This window comes from Plodia interpunctella, chromosome 1 (assembly GCF_027563975.2).
Source record: "Plodia interpunctella isolate USDA-ARS_2022_Savannah chromosome 1, ilPloInte3.2, whole genome shotgun sequence".
NCBI classification, from domain to species: Eukaryota; Metazoa; Arthropoda; class Insecta; order Lepidoptera; family Pyralidae; genus Plodia; species Plodia interpunctella.
Window position 1 is genome coordinate 11,289,639 of NC_071294.1, and position 8,502 is coordinate 11,298,140.

At 33.4% G+C, this 8,502-nt stretch overlaps 1 long non-coding RNA gene across 1 annotated transcript; it reads right to left on the minus strand.

The window, feature by feature from the left end:
• Window positions 1-3,938: 3,938 nt before the first annotated feature.
• On the minus strand, window positions 3,939-6,288 carry LOC128670164 (uncharacterized). Its single transcript, XR_010369916.1, has 3 exons — window positions 5,930-6,288; window positions 4,860-4,957; window positions 3,939-4,243 (listed from the first exon to the last, which is right to left on the minus strand). It is a non-coding gene; the product is annotated as an uncharacterized LOC128670164 (long non-coding RNA).
• Between the last annotated feature and the right edge of the window lie 2,214 nt (window positions 6,289-8,502).

Consider the following 8,502-nt stretch of genomic DNA (forward strand, 5'->3'; position numbering starts at 1 on the left):
TCGATGAAAACTACTTACTATACATGAGTCAGATTGGTATACAAACTCATGTGGCACGAGTAGGTTTCGCATCTGGGACCTTTCGATCCACAGGCGGGCGTCTTAACAATTACACCACCACCGCTTCATAGTACCGCACCGCTTGTAGTATTACTTGCAAGTATAAATAACTCAAAAACAATTCCACCCAAACAGCAACATACAGGTTCGACCCCAGTTCCTTGGTCAGTGTAATAATAAATAACAGTGGGCACTAAAATCACAATAGGTACCATGGCACCCACGTCCTCGTTATAACCTGTCGAACCAGTAACATTGAAATTTAGAACTTGTTTCTACCCTGCCATATGGCCATCTCTATCTTCAACGAGCGATTGGTTAAGGACAGAAGATTTCTGGACTTGTTTCCTAATCTTTGCCGCAAGCCGTTTGCTTAGGATCCGTCATGGTCCGACGCCTTACTGTAGAAAGGGGGTGGCCGACAGTGATAAATACGATAGATTGCCCCAACATATTGTTTTTTATGAAAATAGTGGAACAATGTATAGATACTGTTAGAAAAACATCGTTGTTAGAAACTTCTCACGATGGATTGTTTGCATTGTCTACATCAATCATGACTGCCTATAACAATGTGGTTTCATATTAATTCTGGTGGTCAGTAGCATGATCACGTACTTTTATTTGAATTTTGAACCGCGCGACATGAAACTTCAAACTACTTAAAAATTGTCAGAACAAGAAGAAAAATATCAGATTTATTTAACATTTTCAAAATACATATTCAAGATTCGTTGTGTAATAAATTTCAAGATTCGTCACAAGATGAATTTGTAGATTAATTGCATAAGTGCCTTAGTAAACTTGTTAGATTTGTTTCTATATATTTATTATTATTTTTAACACTCCAATAATAGAATGGGACTACTTAATATCTTTCCGTGGATATTGTCCGAGGCGACTAATTGACAGGATAGTGGACATTGCCTTGGGCATCTGATAGGCAATAATATCAATCCCAAGGACATTGACATCAGGCAGGTGGCTAGTTGTAAAATCGCAGCTAAATCTTCATAATTTTAAAGTTTTTTTTTCACTTTGGCCCTAGGTTTTCCTTCATCATAGCCCCGAATGAAACAAACACGCGAAGACGAGAGAAAACGTTAGGCCATTCACTGTTCTGTTTCCAAATATCATCGTATTCTTTGAAATAACAATATATTTTACCGGTACCAGGATGTCTTCGCAAAGCTCTTTCAATATTGTTACTTTTATATTTACAAATAGCTTTTCTAAAACGTACAAATTCATTCATGAAGTAAGCTGTGGATTTAGCTTCTGTTTGTACTTCCTAAAAGAACGCCGTATTTTTGTGTTCATTCATAAAAATTCATTCACATTTGTCCAGTACTTCTTAAGCATTATTTAATGTTTCTGTAATCCGTATATTGTCATCTGTAACTTCATTCATAGATGAAGTACCGCTTCCAGCTTGACCATTTTCTTAATCTTTTGTACAAGATGAACTGGAACCGGCTGTTTCATTCTACAGATTAGTTGTTTGTGGAACAAAATGACTATGAAATCTGTCAATTCAAAGGTCTATCTATCCTTATCTTATATAACATTAAATTAACCACAACGTAACAGAATTTTTTGTAACAATATTTATATTTTAAAGCCTCGTCTTTTTTATCTAATAGAATACTTTTTATCTCGAATTCCTCACGGGACATAAGTTTTAATTGATGTTAAGACCAAGATGAAGCAATCGAAAGACATACATTTTTATCATTCTCCAAAATATAATAGCAATCTCGATATAAAAATACCAAAGTTTAATAACATCATGAAGCGAGCATCAATGGTTATAAACTCATTCGGATTCAAGTCACAAACGCCATTATCAACAATAAGCATTCAAAGACTCTGTTGTATGAGTTTCATTTGATATTTCCATTAAATTTCAATTTCCAAACTCATCTTGGCGTACAATAGCCGCTCCACAATACACAGTGGCTATGTCTACTGTTATACTCAGAAACATTTCTAATGAGAGTTAGTCAGGAGAAAGCGCAAATTTCAAGCCAGCTTACTCCGTCCTAAGTCATGTCGAATCTTTCGTAGAAATACAATTGTTGATACCTTTCATTGATAGTTTTTTTGAAGCTCCGCCCCACACTCCTTTGTATATTTGTAGGCGGTCGATATAAATTTTAGTTTTTTCTCTCCGACAATGAAGTGTCTTTGTTAGTATTTGTATTTTAATATCGTGCCGAACACACGACAAAATCAGTATAGATAAATAATGCTTGGTTTTTGTAACATTTGTTCGGTTCCACGGAGTCTGGCGTATATATTTGACGAGTTTTTTACTTTATTAATGGCGGAGGCCATTCATAAGTGTAGACGTGAAGAATGTTGGAATATATCTGTCATTTATGGCGTGACTTACAAAAGTCATTGTGGTCCGAATGGATCCATTCAGGGTTTAATGGTGACTTGACTCTTGAATAACTATTGTCAAGCGGTTTATAATATTTTAATTTTAATCATAATGCTTATTATATCTCCCATAAAATCTGATGATACTGATGTATTATGAAACCGAGTTAAATAGATAAGTAAGCATCTGTAATTTGAGGATATGTCTCGCAGTTGAGAGTTATGAGTTTAACGTGTCTGTGTATCTGTAACCGTCTGTCCAATTTTGATATAGTTTTTATTATTTGAAAGAGTATTTGATCGAGAGTGTTCTTATCTTTGGAAAATGTGCTATCAGCCATTTTGATACCGTAAGCTCTTTTCTAGCAAATGAGATGACGCCAGTAAATTCAGAGTCTTTTCTTAAATTTTTAATTTAGTTTTATTATTGTATATGAAGTAATTTAACCATTCTATTTGGGTATCTTTATTAAGACTAAAGAACTGAAATGATTTGATGGAAACAATATAAAAGACGTAGCAACAAGAATGTAGAAATAATAAAAAAATATATCCAAATCCATAGATGTCTTATTACATAGAGTAGACAAATATCAACTCTTAGACATTTTTGTGCCAAGATTATTATTGTTTTGTCTCCATATGAATATTATTACTGCAATCTGCCATTTTTCATTGCTCAAACAAAACTATTACTTTGTATCCTATCACATCTAATACCAAGGTGTCACCTTCAGTATTGTTGTCTATCTGTACGTATTACCATACATCCGGACACACCCACGATTCATACAGAAACCTCTATTATAACACCTTATGTGAGAATAAAATGCGATGGGAGGCGACTACTATTCATAAAATGAATAACATACTGAGTTTCATAATACCACGTTTGGTTAATAATTTCCGTGTGTAATGACCTTATTTTCTAGAACTGTGATTTAAGGTTCACTTCACATCCATTTTTTTTATAAAATTCCAATTTTTTTTTAATACAAGTTCTCTCTCTCTCTCTCGTCTGAGTGTCAGGGCCCAAGGTCCTACTCTTTCGTCTCCACTGCTCTAAACATTTTTGCGTAAATGGAAATTACATTCAATTGTATTTGTTTATAATTCGCGCTATTTATTAATTTTATAATGGAAGCTCCATTCTGGTCTAGGAATGACATAAAATATAGAATATGATATTTTTCCTCCGGCGTAGATCCCATAGATATTGTAAAAGTTAATCAAGGGGAAGTAATTTAAACTGGATATTCTTATCATAGGCGAAAGGCAAGCGACCTGTTACTGTTTAATCTCAATACCACGTGGCCTCTGAGTTTAATAATTTTTGGCTTGTCTATCCCATATAGAATATGCATTTCATTGTTTTGAATAGTTACATAACCTAATCGGCCACATACATTGAAGAAACAATCTATGTAAAATGAATGTAGTGTATGCCTATATTCACTTCGTCCCCACTACAGTGATACTACTATGTGAAGTCATAGCGCTGCGAGCAAGCGCTCAGTTGTTTACGAGACGGCGAGACGCACAGACGTTGGAACATCAGTCATGTGGCTGTGATGTACAGTTACATGCGAGGACCGGCACGTAATCTCGCAAGTATACTACAATGAAAATAAATACCTACAACTTTATTTAAAAAAAGAACTTCTCATCCCACAACTAAAGACACGATTTGCTCATTGACTATGCCACACGTGTTCTTCCCTCTCAGGATTCTGATGTATCCGCCTTCACCGAAGTTTGGGCCAGCATTATTCTTTATTGTCCACCCTTACACCTTTTTCTGAAAACACATCAGTATTTTATTAGGAAGTTTATCATCTACCTATATACTATTAATATAAAGAGGTAAGAGTTTGTGAGTTTGTATGTTTGAGGCGGGTTAATCTCTGAAACTACTTAACCGATTTCAATAATTTTTTCACCATAGGAAAGGTACATTATTCAATATTACTATAGGCTATATTTTATCACAAAATTCCCACGGGAGCGAAGCCCCGGGCAGCATCTATTATATAATATTTTGAAACTAGAGTATGTCTGTCAATGAAGCAGTTACAGGATCATTGGTAGGAAAGCTTGGTAGAGGATATGACATAACGCGGGCGTCGCTACTATTAAATGAATTTGACAAGAAAAATCAAATCGAAAAACTCGGGAAATTAAATTACCACAGTTAGAATTTGCTTCTAATTTGATTAGGACTTTGCAGAAAACATGAGATGGTACAACTTTTTTTTAATTATAAAAAGGTAGACCAAAAACCGCGTGGTTGGATTGTCTATGGGCAATGTACAAGACGGACTGGATTAAGAGGATAGGGATTATTGGAAGGAGACTGGGGATGCTTTTGTCCCAGCAGTGGGATATGTTATAGTTATTACAAAACATAAACTCACCCACACCGTAGCCGACCAACAAAACGGCGTGATCAATATTCTTGCCGCAATAAGAAAAATACCACCTTTATATTGTTGGAAGTTCTTTGAATCTACAGCTGAAATAATAAAGTTGTTTAAATTTACTAGCTGTTGTCCGCAGTTTCACCCGCGCCAAAAATGTATCAAGTGCTTATTTCATATAAATTTTCACTCCCTCAGGGTAAAAAGTAGTTTGTATTTAAACTCGAGTCTTTAATTATGAGTAAATGAATACCAAATGTCAAACATCAGAATAGATTATTGACAATAATAATGAGATGAAAAAATTCTTGAATCGAGCGGGAATCGAACCCGCGCCTCTGTCTATCAAAATAAACTCTACGGTTTAGCTGTGCTAGACAAACAGGCAGACAGATTATCCCATATTAATGTTAATATGGTTGGATGTAACTAGCTGCACTTTGAATCCCGCTTCTGTTTTAGATGAAATCCGTTTAGTAGTTTTTGCGTGAACACCTATCCATAAATGAACCCTTTTTTCTTACTTGAACATTTTAAAGAAAAAACATTAATACGATAAATTAGGAAGTAGGTACTTCCTAATTTACGCACAAATTTATCGTATATTGTTTTTTGAATACATTTCAATCTAACTTGATTTGTAGAAAAAAAAATATTTTCATAATTAAATAGACACTAAATTAAAACTAGTTAGATAAATAAATATATAAATAAAAAATGTTCCATCAGTCATTGTACTTATAAATCTACCCTTCTAGTTTTAGAAAGGTACCTATTTAAATTCTATGTTAGAATCTATGAAAAGAAGAATTTTTTATCACATGAATTTTGAACCACGCGTCTTGGCTAAACGAATCCATATATTCGAAAAAAAAATTATGTAATAAAACTTGAAATTTATTTTTTAACTAAATAAATAACATATAACTTCCATCACCTGACCGTACTTACATCCCAGCATTGCATCCATCCATTATTGCACCATCACAATCGACAATTTGTTGAACTGAGAAATCTACAAGCTTATTATATTTCAGTTTCAGTTTAAAAAATTTGTAAAAACTTACCAAAAGTCGTATGGGGATGTTTTAAGTGTAAGCTGTTAGATTCGATTAAGTTTCTTTTGAAAACATTGAATCGCACCTGTTTCTCGTTCTCATCATTGTAAATTTTCTCATAATCTTTAATAAACTTATTAAAAAGTGTTCTTGTGTTATCTAAATTGTAAATAAGTTTTTCTGTAAAACTTTTGGAAACAACAACACCAATTCCAGTTAAAAATATTAACGGTTTGACTACGATCATGTTTTAAATATTAGTAAAATATTTAATGAACATATGTGTTTTGTATTTATATGTTGCATTCAACAATTCCTACTGAACTATTTTTCATAAATCACCTCACATTTTATTACCATAACCATAAACCATTGTACATTCGATTTTGCTATTTTTTTATTATAAATTTAGGAATCCAAATCATTTAGCAATATAGAACACGTGACCTAAAGGTATGTGAATTATTCGTATCAGCATAATATTTTCACTACATAAATTGTTGTTAATATGACGTAATTTTGTAGATAAAAAAAAAGTAATATTTACTGTATTTTTTTTTCTGTAGATGGTATTATTTAAAAATGTTATTGTATGTTATTATTTTAAAATGTTTGTAGCCGATGACATTATCGAAATTCCTTTTAATTTTAATGTAAAAAAATGACCATTCTAAATACTTTAATTAGGGATTCGAAAAATAATCTTTAATTAGTATAAAAAGAAATTTTCATTACATAAAAAAAAATCACTTGGACAGGAAATGATTTACCTTTTAGCGTTGTTCCTATGTGAGGTGCTTAGTGCATCTGTTAAAATCAATATTTATGGCACAGAAAAAAAATATTATGACATAAATGAAGCCGAACAACTTTTTGAGCAATTCCTATTGGACTTTGAGATACGAAACTGAAGAGGAAAAAAAGCTCATGAAGTTTAACATCTTCGAGAATAAGCTTATAGAAATTAACGACTTTAATATGAAGCATAAAACAATTTATGATAATTGCCCCTTTTAATTTACATTATTATAGCTTAAAAATCTAATATGATATTTAAAAGCAAAAAAATACTAACTCTCCACGAAATCTCGAAAACTACTGAACCCACGAAGATAAATTTGGCAGGAAGATTGTGACTAGGAAACGTACTCAAAGAATATATTTCGAAATTCCATCCCTAAGGGGGTGAAATAGGGGGTGCCAGTTTGTATGAAACTTCGTCATTTTTGAAGTGAGACATATGAAATTTTTGAGTCTGAAACGGTTCTCCGACAATTGCTTCATCTACGAATGATTCGCCGACAGGAGGATTCTCTATTCTATCCGCGAATCGTTCGTAGATGAAGGGTTCTGTCGTCCAAACGCCCGATGTCGAATCATTCGTAGACGAAGCAATTGTCGGAGAAGCGTTTCAGACTCGAATTTTTTAAATTTATAGTTTTAATTATAGTAATTTGTAACCGCACTGGATTTTGATAAAATCCTGGAGTCTAAATCCTACTTGGGGTGAACAAGGATATTTATATTATAAAATTTACATGGGAGTTTCTGCTTGTAAGTTGACGCAGTGCCAGGTAGTCGGTTTACAAGTTTAGATAACTTTATTTGTAATTTCTCGTAGTATACTAGCTACATACCGGAGTTGACCAAATTTTCTTCGTCAGACCTTTGTGAATTTCGACGTTTTTAGATTTCATTTGGATTTAATAATTGTGGTGTAATGTACTTAAAGTGGCTTTCATTTTTAACCTACCTCTCAAAGAATGTATTCTTGGGAAGACCATTTTGTACCCATTTGACATTTTAATTAACCCTATAATTATAATAAATTGCTTTGCCTTAAAATAAATGATAATTATTCATCAACATAACTTTTAGATTGTTATTGCAATCTTATGGGTATTTTTCTTATAAGAACTTATTTTATGCATAGGCACTTATAAGTATAATTCTCAACAAGTGTGATAATAAACTCTTATTAAGTTTTCGCCTAAGACGCCTAAAGCCATCTGGCATCACGACTACCTACCGCGTTCAGTAGCAAGTAATCGGACACATTAATTATCTTAAACAGTCAATCAGTGCAGTACAGGTTTCCATTATCGGAACCAAATAGTATAGTATTCGAACCTGGGAGCTTATGAACTTCAACTTTCACTTGACCAGTACCGTTTCATACACTAAACACTACAAAAATTTATTGACAAATCCGCGCGTAAAAGCAATTTTTATTAACATAAAGCGCAGCCACTGAGACTCCCCACGCACGCTTGCTCTTAATCCCGGTTTCGATTCCCGGGTCTATTGAGGACATCTCATGTGTATAATACCCATTGTCGTGATTAATTCAGTTAATTTTATCGTGTGACTACCAAACTGTGTAATTTTCTATCAATGAATCATTGAGAACTTTTTAAAATCCCGGATATAAAAAACAAGAAGACCTACTACAGGAGAACGACGATCTAGTAGGATTGTAGTTCGCGCCCTCGACTTGCGATTGTAACAGTTAAGCAGTTTTTGTAACAGGCGGTCGAAGGATGGGTGATGAAATGAAGTATATATCATGCGGAAGACATTTA